Source organism: Biomphalaria glabrata, chromosome 5, assembly GCF_947242115.1.
Source record: "Biomphalaria glabrata chromosome 5, xgBioGlab47.1, whole genome shotgun sequence".
Classification (NCBI taxonomy): domain Eukaryota; kingdom Metazoa; phylum Mollusca; class Gastropoda; family Planorbidae; genus Biomphalaria; species Biomphalaria glabrata.
The window spans coordinates 50,656,790-50,683,079 of record NC_074715.1 but is presented as its reverse complement, the minus strand read 5'-3'; the positions used below and the strand labels follow the sequence as shown (position 1 = coordinate 50,683,079).

The 26,290-nt window shown below is 37.4% G+C and overlaps 2 protein-coding genes across 2 annotated transcripts in view; both read right to left on the bottom strand.

The window, feature by feature from the left end:
• LOC106051188 (G-protein coupled receptor 54-like) overlaps window positions 1-15,591 on the bottom strand; it is a 145,729-nt gene extending 130,138 nt beyond the window's left edge. The window contains exon 1 of the mRNA XM_056030631.1: window positions 15,201-15,591. The gene's annotated coding sequence lies outside the window, so the exon portion shown is untranslated. The remainder of the gene's footprint in view (window positions 1-15,200) is intronic.
• Window positions 1-26,290, bottom strand: part of LOC106067993 (2-iminobutanoate/2-iminopropanoate deaminase-like) — a 434,175-nt gene that overhangs the window by 240,493 nt on the left and 167,392 nt on the right. The window lies entirely within an intron of this gene.

Sequence of the window (26,290 nt, the reverse complement as noted above, 5' to 3'; positions counted from 1 at the left end):
ACCATACAAGGACCATCATCTAACTGTAAAAAAAAAAAGTTTGCCCCCACGTCCAAAACTACTAATCATCCTGTTCCCTCCCCTCCCCAACATTACCCCCCCTCCCATCATCTCCTTCCCACCACGTCTCCCTTCAGAGTCCCCAATTATTCAATGTAACGGTCGCTTGCGCCATGACCTCTCTCCAGGGGTCATCTGCTTCTGACACTCAGTGATTGTGAGCACACACAAAAAAAATCGCCTGCTTTAGAGTTAGCCCAGCCTCGTTCTGAGAAGAAACGAAAAAAAATTTGACAGAAACATCATCAACTTTTAAAAAACGCGCCCGCCCTTAGGCGCCTTACAAAGCTAATAAGTGTTGCTACAAATTTAATCCCCCATGGGCGCTGATTGTTTGAATCCACTCTGGAACATCTTTCAACGCCCTCTCCCTTTGGGCGCACTGGCAGCGTAATTACTTTCAGCTCAAAATGACACCAAGAGTAGTCATTTATCTAAACCAGATCAATAGCAACTCTGTCCAGCGCTTCGTGCTAAGTCAAAACACGAAATCAAAGGCACTCAGATTTTATGAGGGTCAGGCTTAATAACAGTGTACTGGGTGATTGGAGACAAAATGGCGTCGTGTATTATTGATGTTATAGGTATATACCGAGGACTGAAATAACGTTAACCCCAGTCTATGGGAATGGTATAAAAGTAAAATTGATGAATCTCGGCTATACAAAAAGTATTTCTCGTTTTGGGCGCGGAAACTTAGGGGAATGGGCGTGACGAAAAACACATATACATGTATACTCACACACACTCTCACACACAAACTCTGACACACAGACTTTCACACACAGACTTTCACATATATTTTCACACATACACACACTCACACACACAGACTTTCACACACAGACTTTCACACACTGATATTCACACTCACACACACTTTCACACATATATTTTCACACATACACACACTCACACACACAGACTTTCACACACAGACTTTAACACACTGATATTCACACTCACACACACTTTCACACATATACTTTAACACACAGACTCACACACAGACGTCCAAACATAGACTTTCACACCTATACTTTCACTCACGCTCTCACACAGATCTACACACACACACCAGACTTGCACACACGTGGATAGAGGCATGCAAACACACTCACTTATAACGCTCACCCTTCCTGGGGATGGGAAAGTTGCGGGCGAGTTAATTGGGCCCTTAACGCAATCTGCGTCAAACTTTATGGTCACATGGACAAGGTCCACAAAGACCTTCCTTCAATGAAAAACCCAAGGAAATGGAAGAAGGGTAGGTAAGACATGAAAAAGGGGGGGGGGGGTCCCGGTTCGAATTCTGGTGAAGACTGCGATTTTAATTTCGAAATCTTTGGACGCCTCTGAGTCCACCCAGCTCTGACATTAGTTGGGGAAAAGTAAAGACGGTTGGTCGTTGTGCCGGCCATATCGTTAACCGTAGGCCAAAGAAACAGACATTCTGCCCTATAGACCACAAGGGCAGCTTTACTTTTTTTGAGACATGAGAGAGTGGGCTGGCTTGTCACAAGAAGAGTGTTATGAGGTGTTTGCATGTGTGTGTGTTTCTATGGTGACGGTGAGAAGAATTAAGCTACGCAGTGCGAATGATGCAAGATCAGCGGCACTGTCGTTTGCTATCTTAGAACAGACGACCCCAGAACGTGACACTGAAAAGACGTGTTATTGTAGTGAGTTCGATTTTGTTTAAAATACCATTTTATATTATTATTAAAGTCTACTACATTTATTTCATTTTATCTGTCTCAATTGAAATGAAAGTTATATTCAGTATTTTTCACGTTATTCAAATTATTTCAAGCTTTATTTGTTAAGATATATTCCGCCTAGAGCGGTTCAGTTGTCTACCAGCAGTTTGGTGTTAAAGTGAACGACCGTCATGTAGGCCTATTCAGCTTATACTAACAGTTATGTCAAGTACAATTTCTTTCCCTTGTTTGAGATACCAAAACAAAGTAATTAATTACCAATAATTAATTAACCAAATTAATTACCAATAATTAATTAACCAATTGGTTTTTTTTTAAAATTGATTCTTGTGTTGTCAGGTAAAAGAAATAATTGTGCAAAATTTCAGCTAAATTTTAGATTGGGTGTTGGAGAAATAACGTGTACAAAATTTGTACCAGACAGACAGAGAGAATGTTTCCTTAAAATGTTTTACATATTTCGGACGTTCCTTCAGAGTTGAAGATAATTTACTTCCCAGTCCAAGCCTCCCGCCGGATGACTGAAGCTGGAAGCTGGCAGGGTTCGAATCCGCGACCGTCGATACGTCCAAACGGCAGTCCAGCGCGCAAACCGCACGTGTGAGTTAATATAAGCTTTGTAGAATATGTGAACTGACGATCTACTTATATCGCACATCTTTGTCTTCCTTTCATTCTAGAATGTCGAACATACGAACAAAAAAAAATCGTTCTTGCAACATGTCTACGAGCAGAACTTGACAAGCACGGAACGTAAATGCTAAAGAAGAAATAGAAATAGTGATACATGGCCGTTGATTACACTGAAATAAGGACATTCCTCTAGCTTCCAAGATATTTTTCTGTGTGTGTCCTGGCCAGTTTTTTTCAAAGAGGAAGGCCAAAACGTAGCGTCCTGATTAAAGAGTGAGATTTTTTGGCTTTCAACATAGTATTTCGGGGTTTGAAAACCTCGAGTTTAAAAGAAAACTCGTATAGTTATTGAGATCTGAATTGAAATCTTAGTTTCAGGTACAATTTGTTTTTCAGACATTAACGAAATTTGTAAGCAGTCTTCGAAAGAGAAAAAAACTGCGATTACTTTTGCTTGTGTGGTCTATCTGTTCGTCCGTCAACGAAGGTTAGATCTCAAAAACTAGATAAGATATTCAATATCCGATTTCCAGATATTTTTCTACTTGCAAAGTCAAAATGGAACGGCTTCTTTTATAGCGGCTCCCGAAAGGGCGAAAGCAGTTATTAGTTTTGTGTGGTCTGTCCGTCATTCCGTCCGTCCGTCCGTCCGTCACGTTTAGATCTTAAAACTAGTTAAAATATTGAATATCCGATTTCAATGATTTCAAGATATTTGGATATTTGTTTTTGCAAAGTATTAATGCAATGGCTACTTTTTTATCTTGTAAAATCGATTTTTTTAATATTTCTAATACATTACGTTAGCCTTTTTTATTCCATTAAAAATGCACCTTTTTTAAAACTATTTATTGTATAATATTAAGTAAGGGATACAATAATGATTTTTTTGTAACCTAATTTACAATTTTCAAATACAAGTTATTTATTTCCCAAAAATAAAATTTTAAAAAATTATATCTATTTTCTTTTTTTCTGTTGTCATGATTCGTTTCTAGAAATATGCGCATTAAAAAGAAATAAAATGGACAGTGTATAATGTTATTGATTACTACTGTATCTTGATCATTTGCACACCAAGGCGCCAGAGACACTTGACCAAGAAGAGAGACTTCTTCCAGAGGCCAGGAATGATAGACCATATATTTACCAACTCTTGTACGTAAGTTAACCATTCATAAGCTGATCATTAAATCACATCCGTTTGGACCGGCCAGTAATACACAGGCCATTGTATTACGTTAGATATGTCTTCAACGCAGTTGTAATAGGAAGGTCTGCTGGACCAAAACAAAATCAAAACCTTTCAGTCCGAACATGGTTGGTTTAGCACAGTGATTCCCACAGTGATCTATATATGCCCCCAGGGGTCTACTAGGACTTCCGGAGGGGGAGGGGGGTCTACGAGACAAAAAAGTTTGGGAACCTCTGGTTTAGCAGGTAGGATTGTGATTGTTGATAGTTTGTACTTCCTAGCTTCTAATATTTCCAAACAAATGACATCTGAGCCATCCAGGGGATACATCTGAGTTTGTGTTTTGACAAAAACTCTCTTTGTAATGATGAAGACTTAGTTTTATCTGTAATGCCTTTCATTATAGCACCGCAGGAGAAGAATTGGGGGAGGTATAAGGGTTTATGTTTGTCGGAGTTGAGGTAAAAGTAATTTGAATATTTTAAAAAATTCCATCGCCCAGTCTTCACCTCAGCCTTAAATTATAACCACTTTCTAGTCAATTTTAAAACATATCTTTTAATTATAGCATGATGGTCTGAGAGAAAAGAGTTATTTAATAACAACTCCCTCTCTCTCTCTCTCTCTCTCTCTCTCTCTCTCTCTCTCTCTCTTTCTCTCTCTCTCTCTCTCTCTAGCTCATGAAATCAATATAGACAAGTTGTTTATATAGGTCAGACTATCAGACTGGAGAAATACAATACATATTGTCACATAACCATAACTTATTATTTGCTGGCTAAGGGGTCAAGAGAAAAACCCACTGGTCACTGACCGTGATGACAAGTGTAAACTAACAGTCAATGACCAAACGTACTGGACAAAAATGCATCACTGACTGAGAAGACTGAAACAAAAGTGTATTAAGTCCACTACTATTTATTTACCAACTAGCCCGCGGGCCTTAGTTTGGGTATCAGGTATCTAACGGATTGGATTTAGATCTGCCCAACATTCGCCCCACATTTTTATTATTTTGCCACGAAAAAAAAAAGTAGATTTACGAAAAAGGACTTACCAGCTAAGCTGACATATACAAACTATAGATAAAATACGGTGAAAGACGATTGTACCCGATTTTTTTTTTTTTACATTTACTTATTTAATAAAAATAAATGTAACTATTTTGGGGGTCCCCAGGTTGTGGGAGGGACATTTTACATACACTACTGTCTCCGCCATGATCTAGGGAACATTTATGTCAAGTTTCTTCAAGATTGGTCAAACGGTTTTGATTTTTATTCGGGACATAGATACATTTATAAGTACATACATACATAAATACGCCTTAATTTGTGCTTTATATCATAGATTATAGATAAACCTGAAGGTGACTCAATATTCCGTCCCCCAGTGGATATAACGAAACGAGCTTTTATAAATTGATTTTGTTATGATAAAGTTATAACACCTGGGATATTAATAATAATAATAATAATAATAATCTTTATTGTCCGTATGGAAATTAGTCTTACAATTTGAGAATTACACCAAACAAAAAACATTATAACTATAAGAAACCAAAGTGTACATTCACACCAGACCCACTCATAATTTACATGTGATGTCGCCCACACATCAATTCCACCTCTCCATCCAGTTGAGTATCCAAAGGATCGGCAGTGCCGATACGGTTTGGGGTCAGCGGCGTCGCAAGTTATGCCATAGTGTAGCACTGGGTGCTGCCAACTGCCTTAGGGTTGCCAACTTATGATTTTTCCTCAGGGTTGACTCCCGAAGCCTTTGCCATGTTTGAGTATAGCTACAAGGCAACAGAGGTTTAAATTCAGAGTTTTTCCTTCTCTTAGGTGGGTAGCCAGTCAAACTATGTACATCATAGCGAAGAGAGCGTTACTTCGTGAAATGTTTCACTCCTTCATAATCTTAGGACTTGAACAAGAGGCTTATTAAACTAGTTTCAATAAATCTAGTAATTCTCATCATATCATTGACTTTTCTGTATTGGGAATTCCAAATTATGCAAACATATTCTTACCGTTTTTATGATGTATTTCATGAGCAAAATATAGCTTCTAAATTCGCATATTATTTGCTTTTACGGAGACAAAAAAGTTTGTTGTCGTTTTTTTAAATGGCATTTTAAAAACACAATACTGTATCCAAACATAAATATTTAATTCAATACATAATACGTCAAAAGCTTTAGAAGTCTTCGAAATATATTTTTTTTCTTTTTGAGATGTAATAACATTCTTTCAATTCATAAGCTTGCTGAGGGAGTCAGACCCAGCAGCCGTCCAAGACCAACACATAGAGTTGTCTGCAAGTGAGACATGAGAACCAGAGGCATCAATGATAATATATTGGAGGAGATAGACCAAGACCCAACCATAATCCTCAAATACAAATACAAAATCTAATGAAATACTCAGAAAGACACAAAGATTAAGGCACATTCCTCTTCCATATTCTATGACGAATTTGTACAAAATGCTTCTTCTTTCCTAGAGCCATTAAAGCATGGAATGGGTTGCCTGAGCCAGCCAGGAAAACCAGTGACTTGGCAGAACTTAAGCGTTGGTTAACATGCATGTCCAGATACATGACGCGTAGGACGTAATCATCCTCTATTTTGAAGGGACGTCTGTATTTTATAAGATAAGCTAAAACCGGATAGCTTGGAGACAGATTGTGCGTGCTGGTACGAACCTTCCCGAGGGCAAAAGACACAAAGCTGGCTAAGCCAAGAACAAGAAATAGCTGCCCTACCAGCCAGTTCCAAAACAGATGCATACAGATGCACGAACTGTGGCAAACTCTGCCGTTCCAGAATTGGTTTGAATATTCAATGTCCACCGAGACACAAGGAGCTATATTATTTTTTTTATTAATTATTAAATCCAACACTACATCTATTCCCGGCGCCCTGTATCTCGGTCAGCCCTTGTTGGCTGGTTACTAATTTTTCATTCACTCAATGCTCCTAAAAATTTGATCAAATACTTATGACACACAAACACACACACACTCATGCACACCATAACAGTGAGTATAGCCAGACTAGATCTATATAATGTATTGTTATTAAGTCTGAATATCGATTAAGAGTCTATACAATGTCTACATAATGATTTCCAGTCCAAGATGTATTTATATATAATGGGTTCCTGTGTAGGGCTAGCCTAGGACTACATAATGATTTCCAGTTTAGAATAGGTCTATACAATGAGTTCCAGTCTAGGTAAGGTCCATTTAATATTAGATTCCAGCCTTAACTATGTCTATGTAAGGAGTTCCCGACTACACTAGGTCTACATAAGGAGATTTCCAGTCTAGGTTAGGTCAATATAACGAATTAACTAATCAACCAAACCATGTATATAGTGATGGTAGCCTTTGAGCAAGGCAGGCGGAACGAAACAAAAATAGAATCGAACATCTCGACTGAGTTTTAGTAGTACTACAGTAAAGGGATCAATACAAAACTATTCTAATTATGGCTGCAATTCAGGGCCCGTAATTACTTACGGAGACCGGAGAGGTGGCGTTTATCGCCCTTGATTAATTAGACTTGTGTGTTTTGTATACCTGGATACAAATAGAAGGAGAAAGGTGGGCGCTGGAAAGTGTGGTGGAAATGGTTCCTATATAAATGTGTTGTTTACTTCAAAGAAAGAAAACTTTCCTGATGCTTGCCAGCTCGTTTTGTTATGAATCCTGAAAGAGAAAAAGTGGAGAAACAAGGGCAATAAGCGTCCATGCTGTTTAATAGAGCTTGCGGAGTCGCTCTGTCTCTTTCTCGCTTTGCTTGCCCTATATTTTTGGTCCCCCCCCCTTCTATCTCTTTCTACTCTCTCGCTCATTCTGCCCTCCCCCCATCTCTTTTTTTCTCTCTCTCTCTCACTCTTTCAAGATGTTCATCTTTTATACATGCAATTTCGACCATCTTTCCATTTTTCATGTTACACTTAAAAAAAAAAAAAAAAGATTGGATCGCTTCATTCGTATTGCATACATGTTAGGACAAATTTGTACAAGTACTCCTTCTTCCCTAGTGCTATTAGAGCATGGAATGGGTTGCCTGAGCCAGCCGGGAAAACCAGTGACTTGGCAGAATTTAAGTCATTGGTTAATATGCATGACTGAATGCATGACGCGTAGGACGTAATCATCTTCTTTTTTTGAAGTAACGTCTGTATTATATAAGATAAGATAACATTAAAATTTATATCAATTATGAGAAAACGTTATTACGGAATTTACGAAATTTGAGACCAAAAAAAAAAATTCTCACACTGTATGCATTGAAAGGAATTAAGAGAAGGAAAACACATTGTGTGGTTCACGTATCAGATAAAAGTCTTTTACTTAAATGGAGCTTTAGGTCCATAATAATATTGATATAATAGAAGACTTTTGATAACCTAAAGAAACTATTTTTCTTTAAGGGGGGTACCGGCTGGCCGTGGTCAATGATGTATGGATTGTTTGGAGAACCAATAGACGGCAACCTTATAGCTTCTCACTTCATCATCTGTAATCTTACTGATCTAAGTCTAGACCTGGTCTCTTCTACAGTAATAGCCACACGCGTTTATCAGTCTGGGATTGGCCTGTGTATTGACCCTTCCAGAGCATACTTCGAGGCGGTACTTTCTCGCCAGGCCCTTATTTACTGCATGGTACCGCGATACTGAATGGATCCCCCGATAAGTCAAGAGCGAGACCTAGACATGGCTCATTCAAATTATGAAGTTGGGGCCCTCATTGTGGCTCTCATTGGGGCCCACAATAGGGCTCTCATTGGACTCTCATTGGGGCCCACAATAGGGCTCTCATTGGGGCTCTCATTGGAGTTCTCATTGGGGCCCACAATAGGGCTCTCATTGGGGCCCACAATAGGGCTCTCATTAGGGCTCTCATTACTAATGTTCACTGTATCGCATCATTTCATGTTAAGAGACTGTGACGTGAGTATTTGCTTTGTTCAATTAAACTCTCTCTTTAATTGTGAAATTTATATTGTGAGTTGGATTAAAAAACATGCGGCCGCAGTGTTTCATAGGCCCCGTGCTAATTCTAGGTGTATATTAACTTAAACCATTATAACTTACAAATAATAGCAGGGTTGTCGCAGCCTCCTGATTTTCTAAGGCCTCGGCTGATTTCATATATTCATACTTCAAACAATATTTTATGCAAATTTATTAGACCTTAATTTTTATTATTATCGATGATTAATTAATCTACCAATGATAGTTACATAACAGTGTGAATGATGATAAACTATATACTATTTCTCAATAATCTTGACTGCTCAATAGTTTCATATGGTCTGGACGTGAATGAGTGACATGTTTGTCTTGTGTGTTATTGTAAGTGAAAGCATAATCTGAATAAACCAAGTAGCAAAAAAAAAAATTTTTTTAAATCAAAAATCCTAGAAAGTCCTGTAGACTAGATATTAACGTCTGCTTCCATTATTTCGTAACAAAAACATAGTAGATAAAAATACAACCAAATGCCCTAATAGAAAATAGGAAATGTAGTTATAATAGGTTTCTTTATTTTTTATTTGTGTAATGTTCATATCTTGATCCATCTTAAAATAGTTTCGCCTTCTAGAAAGCAACACAATTTAATTATCCGCGTCCATTCATTCCGTGTCGAGAGGTATGCGTGCTGGACTGGCGTTCGGATGGTCCTAATGCTCCGGTTACATACCCCCCCCCCTCCCCCATGCTGCGAACCCCCGTCGTCTTGAGTGAGGTTTAAGCAGGGCTGAAAATATCTTCAAATCTGAAGGAACATCCGAAACTTGTAAAACAAAAACATTTAAAAAAAAAACAACGTTTTTACTTTTCGCAACTAACTTGTGTTAGGCTCCTCCGAGGTGTCTAATGCGAATCAACCCAAAAAATGGAGGTAACATTCAACTTGTGTTAGGCTCTTCCGCGGTGTCTAATGCAAATGGAGGTAACACTCAACTTGTGTTAGGCTCCTCCGAGGTGTCTAATGCGAATCAACCAAAAAAATGGAGGTAACATTCAACTTGTGTTAGGCTCTTCCGCGGTGTCTAATGCAAATGGAGGTAACACTCAACTTGTGTTAGGCTCCTCTGAGGTGTCTAATGCGAATCAACCAAAAAAATGGATGTAACACTCAACGCAATACATAATTCAATAACACAGGCGGAAGGCCGAACAATCAATAACTTGAATTACGACAAACCACCAAATAGTTTCATCAGAAACTCGTCGCCTACACAACCAAAAACATCCGCTCAACCTCCTTACAGTTACACCCTAAACACGCGCACACACTCCAGAGCACATTTACGTGTGAGAGTTCATGTCAGTGTCGGTTTGAAAGATTAATGAAGACATCAATGCAAGCATTGAGACATCTAGCATTGATCTGGGATGAAGTATACGTCTGAAGGAGATTAACTTCCAGCACTGACATGATCCTAACTCTCTGTTCCCTCGCGGTAATGATAGGCGGCCCCCATGGGTTGGCTGTTAATGCTGTGGGATTAGGGTTCAGGTCAGGGTGCTAGTACAGTGGCGGAGGAAAAAAATAAAACGGACTCGTGACTTAGTGGGACGTAGCTGACCGCTGTGGTGTGCGTGAAGGCCCCCCCCCCCCAACTCATTTAAATATTAAATATTAAGCAAAATGAAAGCCCCCCCCCCCCAAGGAGGTCAAGCTTCCCCTTGCCCTCAAAATGATGACAATTTCCTAGCTACGCCACTGCACATTTCGCAAGTAGTTCCTATGATTGTTGTTCGTTCTGTCTCTGGACTGTATTGCTGGGTTTGAATAGTATGTCTACAAAATGGGTCATCCGGTATCTAGACATTATATCCATTATTGGAATTTACTAAGTTGTTGTTTTTCTTTTTTTTTTTTTACAACTGACAGAAGACGGTGTATGTGCTGAGTGTAAGTCCCTACAGACAATTATTTAATGATTTCAATCTCAGTATACAATGACACGAAAAAAAACCTACTGTTCCCCATCGGTGCACCTTAAAGCGAGGTCCTTGAATTATGAATTGAGATCACTTGTTAGCCAACACCATTTGTCAAGGTTGTCTTACACTACAGGTTTTAAGGTTTCTGTAAGAGATGTTTTCAGGCTCAGCGATGTTTTCAGTTTACGACTTTGCTATAGGAACATCGAGATGTCAACTGAACGTATTGAGACGAAGAATCAGCTCCTTTGGGTTACACTTTATCTTCATATTGAAACGAAGAATCAACTCCTTTGGGTTACACTTTATCGTTTCAGGATTATGAGCGAAGTAAAATTTCAATCTATTATTTACTTTGAAATAGCTCATGTTGACAATACAAATCTGCAAATGTCAACTATATTTAAGCATTTAAATATTGTTTTTTATTTGGTAAAAAAAAAATGAATGAGTATTAATATATTTTAATTAAATTTCTATAATTCAGTTTTAATAGTCAAGTAGAGGTTTTGAGTTTTATTTACAAATCTGTATAAAGTTATATATTTGTTTTTGCCCACGCCTCATTTCTCTCTTTTTTTCCTCTTTTTTCCTCATTTATCCCCCCCCTCTCTTTCTCTGTTCTTTCCTCTGAGTTGGTAGTTTTATTTACGTGTAACCCCATTGGTGGAGGGGAGAGTGAGATCAGAGCGTGCTGCGAGAAATGTGACGCACATTGACGCCCTGGCGACCTGGTCTGAACGTGCGTTGGAGTCATTTGAATACACTCCCTTTAGTGACCTTCAGATGGAAGAAAACTAACTCATCTTGATCGTCAGGTCCCAGAACAGGCTTCAGCACAAATCTAGGCTAGTTACCTGTAAGGTTTTATATAGAATTTAACGACACGTTAAGTGTACATCATTAACTATGGCAATGGAGTCTTTAATAAGATTCTTCAACGCACAGAGGTAATAGAGGCTTCAATAAGTGTTCCTTACTGTGCTGAGGCTTTATAGGAGAAAGGAAAACTCTGAATTCAAACCTCTGTTGCCTTGCAGCTATACCCAATCATGGTAAAGGCTTCGGGAGTCAACCCTGAGAAAAAATCAGGAGCTGGCGACCCTAAGGCAGTTTGCAGCACACAGTGCTACACTATGGCAGAACGCCGCTGACCCCAAACTGTATCGACACTGCCGTTCCTTTGGATACATCAGCAGCGTGGAGAGGGGGGGGGAACTGATGTGTGGGCGACATCGTTCCGACCACAACTAATGCCCAGGCATTCATCTCACCGAGATGATCCATAGACGCTTCGCGACTGAAGGAGGCCATAGAATATTTTCAACATGTTTTTCTTTTGTATCGACAAATTGTACACCCTCCTACGTCAGCATGTAAATAAATCACAGACTTTATCAAATGAAAGCGTCAATCTTTTATCTTTGGGAATATCTAAATTGTATATTGTAATAATCAATAATCTAGGTACCAGGTGGAAGAGCGAGACGTATTGCACACTGGGAATAGATGGAAAACATTAAGATATGGACAGACCATCTATCACTAATTTTCACAGGGTAGCAAAGAATTAGAACAGGTGTTATAATAAGATATTTCGTTTTAGTGGCTCGCCTAATACAATGTACGAAGCACACATCATATCAAGAAAACAAGGATTAGAAAAATATAAATTTTTAAAACCAAAGCTTATCTAATGGGTAATAACCGTTAATTACTGGCATTTATATGAAAATTACAGGTTTTAGCTCCCTTTCTGCTATATAAAACAAATGTAATAAATTAGTTCTAAATGATTGACTTTGTTAATTTTTGGAATAGATTCGTGTATTGTTATCGACTATGAATAATTAAGCCAAATTTCAACTTGATCTGAGAATGGGAATAGGAGAAAGACGTGTCCCAACGTAATAAGGGGACTAAATTCATATATATATATATATATATATATATATATATATATATATATATATATATATATATATATATATATATATATATATATATATATATATATATATACCCATCTCTTATTGAGTTGCATTTTTCGAAATCAGACAAAATAACTAATCCCCAACAATTGATTAACTAATTGTTTGTTGTTTTTTTTTAGGCTTGTCAGGTTCAATGAATAATTGCGCAAAGTTTTAACTTGAACCGAGATTGAGAAACGGGAGAAAAAAATAACATGTTGAAACTTTTTACCACCCAGACAGACAGACAGACAGACAGACAGACAGAGTGACTTGATGAAAGCTTTTGAAAAAGATGCACAAAATGTGTTGCCATTCAGTTAAATAAGGTTCCCCATTTCAGACCTTGCGATATATGGGGCATCTGTTTCTGTGATCCAAGGTTAAAGAGGGTAACATGTGGCCAGCACAACGACGACAAAACGCCTTAACTTTCCCCCATAATGTACCGATCAGAGCTGGGTGGACTCAGAGAAGCCCAAAGGATCCCGAAATTAAAAAAAAAACAGACCTCACTAGGATTCGAGCTCGGGATTCTCCGTTTCGGAAGCCAAGAGCTTTACCACTTATATACCTCGACTCCTACGACTGAAGGAGACCAATTGCTAGAGAGTTTTGCTAATAACACGTGGGTTCGATCCCCATACTAGCCATTTTTACAAAGCTTATGTCAACTCACTCTGTCTGTCTGAGTGTCTGGTAAAAAGTGTGTACACGTTATTTCTCCCACACCCAATCTCGGATCAAGTTGAAACTTTGCACAGTTATTCATTAGCAAGACATGAATAAATATTTAAAAATTGCCATATTAATTACTGGTAATAAATTATTTTGTTAGATAATAACAAGGGAAAAATGAAGGGTTTTGTCCCTTTACATAATTATACACGTTATTTCTCCCGCACCTGGGAAATTTAGTTGAAATTGAAACATCTATTTATTGCATCTAACAAAACATAAATCAATTGAAAAATTAACCAATTAGTCAATTAGTTTTTTTTTTTAAATTTTGATAATGATTAATGGAAATAACTTCTACAAAATTGAGAGTTCTTACTTTTAGCTAAGGTTTTTGTTTTTAAAAAACATTTTTAATACTTTTCTGGTTTGTTTTCTTTTCAATGAAAATTAAGAGATGAATTTTTTAATTTTTTTAGAACATAAATTATAAGATGTTTTTTTTTCATTAAATGTTATTACTTTTTGATAATGTAGTTTCTCTAGATTTACTTCTCTCGTATTCTCAAATCCCCGACATCTCTATATTAAAATGACCGTTCACTAGACATGACATTACCGATATAAATCTAGATCTACCAAGTATATAGGTGTCTATCAGCACACAACGCTATCAAGATCTAGTTAAAGTGTGGATTCGGCTAGAGAGATGAAAGAAGAAAGCTCTGAGGATCTGGTGGAAGAAAATTTACTTTTTTATTTGGATTAGGGCAGCGTTTCTCAAACTGTGTTGCTGATTAGTTAGTTTTCATTCTAAATTTGAACATTAATCAAGTAAAAATCACATTAAAATTGATTGTCAAAGGCTTTACATGTTTCGGGTGTTCCTTCAGAGTTGACGAAAATCTAATTAAAGTCCAAGCTTGCCGCAGGAAGACGGGGGATTGCAGCGTGCAGGGTATCGAGACGACCGGACGACAGTCCAACGCACATACGGAAACGGTCAGCCAATGTTTACAACATTAAATTCTACATTAAGTGAAGGCGTTAATTAATCATACACTGATGCTGTATTCACGAGATGCGTCTTTAAAAAACTACTGTATTGTAGAAAACATTTCAATACGATGGTACGTCACTAGGGGGGGGGGGCTGTTGGACCGAGGCCATTCGTTAATGAAGGCCTCAACACTGACCTGCAACGTCACAACCTGTGGGAAGTTTAGACCAATAGCCCGTTGCCACTTCACAGTTCAGTACGACGTGGCAACGAGCTATTGGTCTAAACTGCCCACAGGTTTTGACGTTGCGGGTCAGTGTTCAGGTCTTTTTTTTTTCGATGGTCTCGATTGGAGCGATCTCAGTCATGCTTGGAAGACTCCGGTATCCTTCAATGGCAGACGTGTTAAGTTGCCTTACTATTTAACACTTTTCAATCCCTTAGTTTATAAAGGTTTATACTATGTATAGTTCGTACATCGTGGTTCGATGGATGATCACTTTTGTCATCCAGTGAGCTGAGGGCTTTGCACTAGGGTTTTATGCCTCTTTATGTGGCTGGTGAGACCTATGTGAGCCCGAAAGGTTCGGCTGCACATTGGGCAACGCATTGAGATATTGTTAGAATTATAGCTTCTTCTTTTCTTTCTGTTTTTTAGTTGGCAACATTAAAATTTAATTAAGCGTCTTTGACATTGTTTAATTTATCGTGAAAATCTCCATTAAACTTAAAAAAGTATGGGATATAAATAGAGATACGGAAGATATCTTGATACAAAATTATTTCTTTATCTTTTAATGCACGCGTACAATTTAATCTAAATATTTAATGTAAAGAATACTTAAACATTGATGAGACCGTAAAAAAAATTAATTAAAAAAATGAAACATTTAGCCTATCATTAAGGCTCGAGACATAAATGTATTCGAACATAAGCTGATAACAACAAGCATGAGTACTCACTAATTTAGCTTGGGATCTGGTCAGATAAAATCAAAGCAAGTTGATCCGTATCACTTCCATTCGTTCAAGTCACTCGACTGTGATCACTATATCCAGCAGTAGAAAGCACCACGAGTGATGTTTAGGGCAAGAATTATGCAAGCAATCAATGACCTGTTTTTTAAACTACCACTTCAGGTTCACTATATATTTAAATTAGATTTTCGAAATGAAAATAAATAAAAAACAACGAAATAGTTTTAGGGGAATTAAGTAAAAGACACATTGGAATGACTTCAGAAATTAATTTTTGATGAGAAAGTACGATGTTCGCTGAGCGAAAAGTACTTTTAAATTTGATATAAAATTCGAAAAGCTATTACTGTGACGGAGACAGGGTTTTACATTTGTGAGGAGATTCCATCAAGTTGGAGTTTTTCTTCGTTTTTTCACGCCGACACGCGCGCGGGCGGCGATATGGCACGCGCGAAGCAGACGCGAGAGTGGATTGTGGGTTGAAGGATTGTGGGATACGTCTGGGGAGAACTTATGAATGGCGAGTTGTATTTCTCTTTTTTTTCTGTTATTATGGTTTTTCGTTTTAAAGATTTCAATCTTTAGAGGCGATACTCGAGCATGGGGACGTTTGTATCACTCTGTGGGTGCGTGTTTGTGTGTTTATTTGTGTGTGTATATTAGTGTCTGAAACAGGGTGAAGGGGAAAAAAAAGCAGCAGAGATACACATTAATGTAGAGACTGAGAGAGAGAAAAAGATTGAAAAAAAGAGAAAGAGGAAGAGTGAGAAAGAAAGAGAGAAAGAGAGAAAGAGAGAGAAAAAAGAAAGAGAGAGAAAGAGGACAGAGAGAGAGAAAGAGAGAGAAAGGTAGAGAAAAAGAGGACAGAGAGAGAGAAAAAAATAAAGAGAGAGAGAGAGAAAGAGGGTGAGAAAAAAAGAAAGTTATAGAGAGAGAGAGAGAGAGAGAGAAAAGAAAGAAAAAGAGAGAAAGAAAGAGATAAAGAGAGAGAAAAAGGGTAAATTAGTAAATTAGAAAGAGATGGAGAGAAAGATACAAAGTGAATTATAATGTGATCGAGGGAGAGAGAGAGAGAAGAGAAGAGAAAAAGAGAGAGGTGGAGAGAGAGAATAATAGAGAAGTATAAATAAGAAACGTGAATGGTAAGGCCAAGAGGGAATCAGTGAGAGACTAAACTTTAAAAAGGAAAACAAAGCGAGAGAAAACACAACGTACGAAAGTGAATCACTAAAAGTTTATCAGAGAATAAGAGAAGTGGTCAAATAAATGAGAGAGAACTGTGAGTGGAGAAAAGAGAGAAATAGAGAAAGAGCGAGAGAGAAAAGAAAAAAAAAAAAGAAATATAATTAGTGAGCGAGCTAAAGAGTCAAATTTAGATCCGGTGAAAGAAAGAAACAGAGAGAGAGCCTCAGGTTATAGTGCATTGTTTGGGCCATCCAGAAAACATTAAGAAACTGGAACAGACACAAAATAGAGCAGTGAGATTCATAACAAACGAATATTCACATTTGACTAGAGTAACACCTTTAGTAAAATCACTAAATTTAGAAAGCCTTCAGGATAGAAGACTCAAAAGTAAAGTAGCAATAATACATAAAACACTGAACTATAATCTTCAAATACAAAAACAAAATTTAATAAAATACTCAGAAAGACACAAAGATAAAGGCACATTCCTCGTCCCATATGCTAGGACAAATTTGTACAAATGCTCCTTCTTCTCTAGTGCTATTAGAGCATGGAATGGGTTACCTGAGCCAGCCAGGAAAACCAGTGACTTGGCAGAATTTAAGTCATTGGTTAATATGCATGACTGAATGCATGACGCGTAGGACGTAATCATCTTCTTTTCTTTGAAGTAACATCTGTATTATATAAGATAAGGTAAGATCTCCGAGTCAATTATTAGTTTCCTTTGACTGTACTATGCTTAGAAATGGATATGTTGGAGATATTTACTAAAAAGTCAGTGCCAGACCATTTAAATAAAACTGTAATAACATTCGATACATCTGAAATACTAAAAAGAATCAAGATTTCGTTTATTCGAATTTTATACAACACAGCGAAATGAATGATCTCAGTTTGTTTTGTCTGTCTCGTCACGTCTACGCCTCTGTGTGTGTTTGATTGATAGTTGTTTATGTTTAGTATATCTAGGACTAAAGGACGTCAGATGATTGGATTAATGAATACAGAGATGATGAACTCATGATAATGAAACAAATGCCATCTTCTGTTACATCAGACAACAAAACGAAATACGAGTAAGACCATTTTAACCAAGCTAAATATAGAAAATCCTTTTTAAAAAAAACAACAACAAAACTTATCTAAGGGAAAGAACTCCGCACTTACAACTATTACTATCAACCATCAAACAAAACAATTAATTACCAATAATCAATTAACTAATTGGTTAATATTTTAATTGATTTATGTTTTGTCAAGCAAGTTGATAAATGTTTCAACTTGATCCGAGAATGGGTGTGGGAAAATAACGTATACAATTATCTAAGGGACAAAACCCTACATATTTAGACAGATAGATAAATAAGAATGAGAGAAAGAGAGAGAGAGAGAGAGATGACGCATATTCATCGTTATAAATCTAGTTGATTGAAACTTTTTAAAACAATTTCTATATGTGTAACTAGGGTTACAGGACAACTTCATGTGTAACTAGGGTTACTGGAAAACTTCACAATAACAATGAGGACAGAAAGAAGGACAACATCTTACAAAGGAAGAATAGATAAAAAAGAGAATTTAATTGATGAGATACGCCAGTAAATCTTTAATTTCTATATGCAATTTTAGCAGCCATGGAAATGGACATGTTTTTCACATTCTTCTGCGTCACGACCTGTAATGTGGCAGCGAGCTATTGGCCTAAACTGCCCACATGTTGCGATATTTCTTATACAATGCTTACTCTCCATGTTGTAGACTTAGCGCACCGACCATTGAAAGCGAATGGTCAAAAAAAAATGTTCGCATACATGGAAGAGCTCTGAGTAAAAAAAAAAAAAAAAAAAGAAGAAGTTCACACAAACGTCTTTGAGTGTCTACGAGAAGGTAGGAGACAAAATATTGGATGGCTGGATATTATGACATTGCAGTAAATGTTGCCGGACATTCTCACACATTAGGCCAAACCCAGCCAGACGAAAGACAAAAAAAAAAAGGGAGGACATGTCCTCCTTTTGCCGGACTCCTTGACCCTTTTTCATCTACGTGTTTGTTTCTAATAATCCTGGCTTCTGTTTAGAAAATAAGATAACCGCTCCTGAATTCAAACAGACAATCCAAACCAAAGACAATGATAAAGTTTTATCGTGTACATCAGTAAAAAGGAGACTTCCGAAATCCGAGATTCTGACATGATTCACGGCAATGCTTATAAAAATCCTACTATCTTGACATAATTCATGACTCAAGTCTTTTTATTTGCGTAGGAGGATGAAAAAATACACAAATACGAAATAAGTATTGCTAGAACTTTCTTTTTAATGTTTATATTGAAAGTAGAAAAAATAAAAACAACACTTTCAACGGATTCCACATAGAGATTAGAAAAGTTGGAATTAATTAACCCTGGCGTGGGAGAGGTCACAGGCTCATAAGAGTCATTCTATTCTGGCTTACGATAACGTTGGTACAATAATATATATTCAAGGTGCAGACACTGAAGTGCATGAACGCTGTCATTGTTCTCAGCAGACGACAAGGGGAAAAAAATATGGCGGATGCGAGAAGGCGCGGTGAGTGCAAGCTACTTATGTGTCATGTTCTCTCTTAGTTGGCAGCAAGCCTTGCCATCTGTTGTTGTTGCAAGTTTACGATGATAACGGAAGTGGTCTAACTTGATTTCATGATTTACATTCTTCTTGCTACAAGAGACGAAAAAACATTGGCCAACGAGTTAAATGATTTCTATTGTCGCTTCGACACGAAAGATTTTAATTATCTAAGACTCAAAGCCCTTGAGGATGTCAATGTTAACAACTGCTTAGAATTAGCGATTACTAAAGAGCAAGTTTGTAACATTTTCAAAAACGTCAACCCAATGAAAGCTGGTGGGCCTGATGGAATAAAAGGGCGAATCTTAAAAGAATGTGCTGAACAACTAGCTGAACCTTTCCAAGATATTTTTTCTACTTCATTACTAAACCATGAGATACCACCTGTGTGGAAGTCATCTATAATTGTACCTGTGCCAAAGGTTTCCAAACCGAAGGAAATGAATGACTATAGACCTGTTTCACTTACTTCCATTGTGTCTAAATGTTTAGAAAAATTGGTTAAAATGTTTCTTCTGAATGATCTTTGTAATAAGTTAGACCCTTTACAATTTGCTTACCAAAAGGGTAAAGGTGTAGACGATGCCATCCTAAATATTTTAAACTGTGTCTACAAACATCTGGACTTACCGAACACTTATGTAAGATTGCTCTTTATGGATTTCTCATCAGCTTTTAACACTATACAACTTCATTTACTCATTGAAAAGATGAAAGCGTTGCAGATTAGTCCATACATAATACTATGGGCTAATGAATTTTTGACCCAGAGAGCTCAGAGGGTTAGGGTAAACAATGTTATATCTAATGAACGCATAGTTAACACAGGGGCGCCCCAGGGGGCTGTAACATCGCCATTGTGGTTCATTTTGTACACCAATGATTTTCAATCCGATAGTTATTGTTGCTCCTTCACAAAATTCGCTGATGATGCGGCTCTTCTTGCCCTGTTCTCAGAGAGCTCAGACGTAAATGAGTATTTCAAAGAACTAGAACACATTGAGGAATACTGTAAAGATAATTTTTTATTATTAAATGTAAAAAAAACCAAAGAAATGATAATCGATTTTCGTAGGGACAAGAAGGGAAATGATATTGTTTCTGTAGCTGGAGAGACTATTGAAATTGTGCAAACCTTTAAATACCTTGGTACTATCCTAGACAATAAACTAAATTTTACTGCAAATACTGATTATATCAGCAAAAAAGGGCAGCAAAGATTACGACTACTAAGAAAACTGTCCTCGTTTAATGTTAGCGAAAAGGCCTTGGCTATGTTTTATCACGCTCACATCTGCAATATTTTAAGTTTCAATATCACTGCCTGGTATGGCAATCTGAGCATTAAAAATAAAAATAAACTTAATAGAATCCTAAATGCTGCTGGCAAAATCATTGGCAAAAAACAAACCCCATTCGGGCAGTTGTTTGAGACAAACATCTATAAAAAAGCTAACAAGATCCTCGAAATAAAGAATCACCCTTTGTGTCAGGATTTTGTGATTTTACCATCACAAAAGAGATACAAGACACCGATAGCAAAGACAAACAGACACAAACACTCTTTTGTTCCCCTGGCAATCAAATCATTAAATAAGAACAATCTGGTATAAACTTTGTCACATGTAAATTATGAGTGAGTCTGGTGTGAATGTACACTTTGGTTTCTTATAGTTATAATGTTTTTTGTTTGGTGTAATGCACACATTGTAAGACAAATTTCCTTACGGATAATAAAGATTATTATTATTATTATTATTATTATTATTATTAATGTGATTACGAAATAGAATTAACGAAGACACAATAGTACATTGTCTCTTTGAGTCTGAACATTGAGAAAGAGTGCAGTATTTTTATAAGGCTGCGCAGACCCAGCTGCGGCCTATATAATTTGTCAAATCAAACGCAGACAAAACCACCAAAGGAGAACTCGATATGAAATAATAATAATAAGGCTTGTCTTCGAGAACGTAATAAACCTACGAATGCAGTATTTCCTGTGGCTGCGCAACCCCAACTGTGACCTGCATATTTTGCCACACCCAGGGCAAGCATAACCATTGTCTGCAGGTGGTCGATTTAGATTTTCCTTTCGCCGTCTGCGTCTGTCCTTTCTTTTGGTCTCAAATGAGTATCCGCGGCCTTTGTGAGTGACCTCCAGCTTTCTCGTTCTGGGGCCGCATGCAACCAGGTGCTCCCTTCTATGTCAGCTAAGGCAAGTTGGCGCCTAAGCTGGTCTTTGAAGCGTTTCTGTGGGGCACATCTGTTACGTCGACCACATTTTAGCTCACCAAAAAAGACTGCCTTTGGCATACGTTCGTCCCCCATACGGGATACGTGCCCTCCCCAGCGTAATTGTCGGACCACAAGAAGTCCCTCTCTACTGTCCTTGCGAACACCGATGTGAAATACAAAACCTACATAAACAGGACATTTCACTTTTATAAGTAATTTTTATAAAAGGTGCTGACGGTGTACAGAATACAAAAGTATTGATAACCTAAAGCAGTGATGCCCATCCTAATTCGACCTGCGGGCCATTTTAATTTCCGACACTCGTGTCGCGGGCCACATGATCAAAAAAAAAGGTAAAAAAAAAATAAAAAATGAAATTGTTCTGAAACTATTTTAATTGAAACCCGTGGATCTAGTACTTACATTGATAACATTGATATTTCAGGTTTATCTTTAATCTATTTTTTATTCGAAAAATGGCTTCGTTTCTGTTTAAATTGTAAGCAACAGTGTAGCTCTAATCCATTTTCTCTCTTTTTGGTAAATATTCCCATGGATACTCCAATCTCTAGGCGTAGTTTCAATATCTTTTATTCGAGGCTCAAACCAAAAATGCCACCATTGCTGTTTCTAGATCTATATGTTGTATTTTTGAAACAGCCAGATGTCTTCAAAAAAAAATGTGTGACTTATTATAATGTTTCACAAATAAAAAAGTAAAATTCGATCAAAGGTTCTGGTGGATTCTTAATTCTCTTTCATAAAAGCAAAGAATTTTAAAGGTCGTGGTACCAATCCATCAGTGAAAAAGTGAGGCGGGCTGGGTAAAAGCTTGTTGCGGGCCGGATGTGGCCCGCGGGCCGTATTTTGGGCATCACTGACCAAAAGCATTAAATAATACTTTTTTTTAGTACTGTAAGATAAAATTTCTAGAATCTTGTAGTGTAATTTTCATTATTTAGTTGAACAAATCAAGAGGACGAATCAGAAGACGGGTGGCGGCGTGTAATATACAGGGTCGGATTTACCAAAAGGCAACACAAACATTAGCTTAGAGCCGCCAAGAAATAATGAGCACTGATATATAATATCTGGACTTATCAACGGCGCCTTTCTCAAAAAGAGGCTCGGTGGCTGAGTGATAAAGCGCATGGCTTCCTAACTGGGGATCCTTTCGAATCCTGGTGAAGACTGGACATTTTAATTTCGGGATCCTTATGGAGCCTCTGAGTCCACCAAGCTCTAATGGGTACCTGGCTTTAGTTGGGGAAAAGTAAAGGCGTTTGGTCGTTGTGCTGGCCACATGACATCCTCGTTAACCGTGGGCCAAAGAAACAGATGACCTTTACATTATCTGCCCTAAAGACCGCGTGTTCTTTAAAGTTTTCAAGTCTAAATAAGGCATTGAACAGGTATGCGCTTCAGGCGGTTGTCACAGGTTTGAACCCTGCCCGCCTCCACCCCCTACCGCCCCGCGGGAGGTTCAGGCTAGGACGTAATAATCTTTATATCTAAAAACAACAATGTCTAAAGCTAGCAGACGACAAGAGACGCGAGAGTCCTCAATGTAGTCCAAGGCACTCACTCAACTCTATAATTCGCTCACTTCGTATTCCAAAGGGGGAGGCCAGCCCCCAGGAGGGGGGGATGTTTCAACTGATTTCCTGACAACGGAATGTCTCTAATGTATTAATAATTAATCAGCTGTCGGGGATTTTCTTGCTTTTGGTCGTTGAATTTGTTTAAAATGGATCTAGGTAACGTTGGGTTTAATTTTTCTCTATGGTGTAGAAAAAAATCTGGAGAGTGCTGATAGTCTTCTGGAGTCTAAAACTGATGTCATGTAACAATCGCACTCTTAATAGTTATGACATTTTGGGAACTTTCTAGAACTTATGGAATTCTCAATAGCCCCAAACAAGCAGTTCTAATAAACCAGGACCTAGTTTGATTCTGTTGTACATCAATTATTATTCACCCATGTCTTGACCAGTGATTGATCAACTTGAAATAATTCAAAATGGAATAGTTTGTTTTCTTATTTATGTTACACATGAATCTTCTGTAATGAAGAGCTCATTACGACCTAGTCTAAACTTGGGGATGGAAGTGGACGGGATTCAAACTTAAGACCATCGTGAAAGCAGAACGAAGAGCTTACTTACGACCAGGCAGCCTTAAGGTTAAGATGAGACTTGGGTTTAACTCATTTAATAATCTCCTGACTTTGTTTTTAGCGGGGCCGGCCTTAAGGTAATTGGAGGCCCTAGCGAACAGGAAGGCCCTAGACGAAGTGATTAGGGTGGCCGCCAGATGAAAACAAAAATTAAGACAGAAAAATACGCAATGAATTATAAACCATCCTGCATCTATATCTAAATCAACAAATAAATTAAATTCATATAGCCCCAATAGCACGAATGGGCTTCATGGGCGATTCATGACCACCAGACCAGAAATAACGTTTCGACATGTCACCAAAAGGAAAGACACATTATTCTTCTAGCATATGCAGTCTAACAAGTGGATCTAAACATTTGTCAATAAGCTTTGAATCATAGCACAGACTTCTATCTCTTATCTATCTATAGCTCCTCTTTCGTGATCGAATATGAGCACATTTCTTATATCTAAGTAGAGATGTAGAGCTAGGATAATAGACACAGAGTTCTGCTATGTTTGAGGTCTGATCCACGTTTCGTAATTTTGTTTCTCTAAAAAATTTATTTCTTTGAGTGCTGTGCAAGGCCCACACTAATCGGAGGCCCAATGAGGCCGCCTAGTTTGCTTACACGCAAGGCCGGCCTTGGTCTTAGGCTTGACTATAAATAGTGAACATTTCAGATTTATTGTCGCTCTCTAGCCAAGCTTCAAACAAGATTTACTTACTTCTCTGGGCACTGATAAATATATTTCTTTTTTTTTCTTACAACACGATAAATCTTTAAAAATAAAACAAAAAAAACAAAGCTGATCAAGTGGGAAGAACAGCTAAATCACTGCCATATATTTAAATACTATAGTAATAAGATTTTTTTTCTATATAATACAAAGCTAATTAGTTACCATAGATTGAAAAAACTAATTGGTTAATTTTTCCTTGATTCATGTATTGTCAATGACTATGAAAAGTTGTACAAAATTGTAAGTTGATCTGAGAATGAGAAGTGGGGAAAAAAAACGTGTAGAAAATGTTATACGGGGAATAGCTTCACATATACAGCAATATATCTCAATAAGTAGCATTTGTTTCCCTTTTTCGATACCAAACAAAAAAAAAACACAATTAATTACCAATAAATAATTAGATAACTGGTTACTTTAAAAAAATTTGATTCATCTTTTGTTAGGTACAATAAATAATTGTTTAACGTTTGGACTTGATTCGGGAACGGATGTGGGAGAAAAAAACTTGTAAAAAAAATAGTACCAGACAGACAAACAGACAAGCAGACAGAGTTGATATAAGTTTTGTAAAAAATCAAAGACGTTCTGCTGAGAAAATCTTCTAGACACTTCCCATGAAACATTTGTTCCGCTGTTTCCACGACAACCAATATTTATCTAGAAGCTTCTTATTACCGGTACTAGAGAAACAAACAAACAAACCCCTGGTCGGCTTTTGTTTAGTGATTACAGTATTTCGACATTTATTTTTAAAAGAGTTGCTTAAAGGGAGTTAAGCCATGAACTCGCATTGTCTCGTTGTTATGGACAACAATGCCCTTAATCTGGGCGGAAAATGTCATCGTCCTTTCGTCATGAGAATTAGGTCTTTTTTTTTTTTTCAGAGCATTATGGGATATTTTTTAAAATTTTAAAGTTGACATTGCGCTAAAAGATTCAAATAGAAACACAGTATTGTTGTGTAGGATGAAATACATGTTGAGGACTATTACAGGGTTGCTTTATATAGTTGAAGAATACTTGTGAGGCGTTATGTACGGACATTCGTCAGACGTCGTGTAAAAAAATCAAGCAAAGCATTCGAGTTTATTAAAAGAAATTTCTATAAATCAAATAAAAACATAAAACTAAATTGCTATTTAACCTTGGTTAAGCCAATAATAGAATATGCATCCTCTGTTTGGGACCCCTCAACTCAAGAAAACATTAAGAAATTGGAACAGACACAAAATAGAGCAGTGAGATTCATAACAAACGAATATTCACATTTGACTAGAGTAACACCTTTAGTAATATCAATAAATTTAGAAAGTCTTCAGGACAGAAGACTCAAATGTAAAGTAGCAATTATACATAAAACACTGAACCATAATCTTCAAATACAAAAACAAAATTTAATAAAATACTCAGAAAGACACAAAGATAAAGGCACATGCCACGTCCCATATGCTAGGACAAATTTGTACAAATACTCCTTCTTCCCTAGTGCTATTAGAGCATGGAATTGGTTGCTTGAACTAGCCAGGAAAACCAGTGACTTGGCAGAATTTAAGTCATTGGTTAATATGCATGACTAGATGCATGACGCGTAGGACGTAATCATCTTCTTTTTTGAAGTAACGTCTGTATTATATAAGATAAAATAAGTTGTGTACATATTTTGTGTGTTCTTCTTTTGAGACGGTTTTTTTGCTGCTGAGCTGCTGGTTCTTTTGCAAAATGTGCCAAGGAAAAAATAGTGTGCAGTTGTTTTTTTTAATCAGTTGTTCATCACTGCCGTAAAGGGCGCAGTGTGTTGGTTATGAAGGGCTGTGGTGGGTTTGCCTACAATGGGACATTCAAATAGGATATGATTCATAGTTTCGTAAGGGGTGGGCGCAGTGTCTACAGAGGGGGCGGGTGAGGCGGATTTATTCTGTTAGGGGTGATAATTTAAAAGCGTGTGTCCTGTTCTTAGTTGGAAGATTGTAGATTGCTCTTTGAGGGGGGAGAAAATTCATACTGTCCAGTTTGGCTGGAGTGGTCATTTGGTTGTCAATATCTCTGCCTGTGGTTTCTGATGTGTACGTACACTTTCCAGTTTATGATATATGGTTATCGCTCACCTGTAGATGTTTAACTGTCATC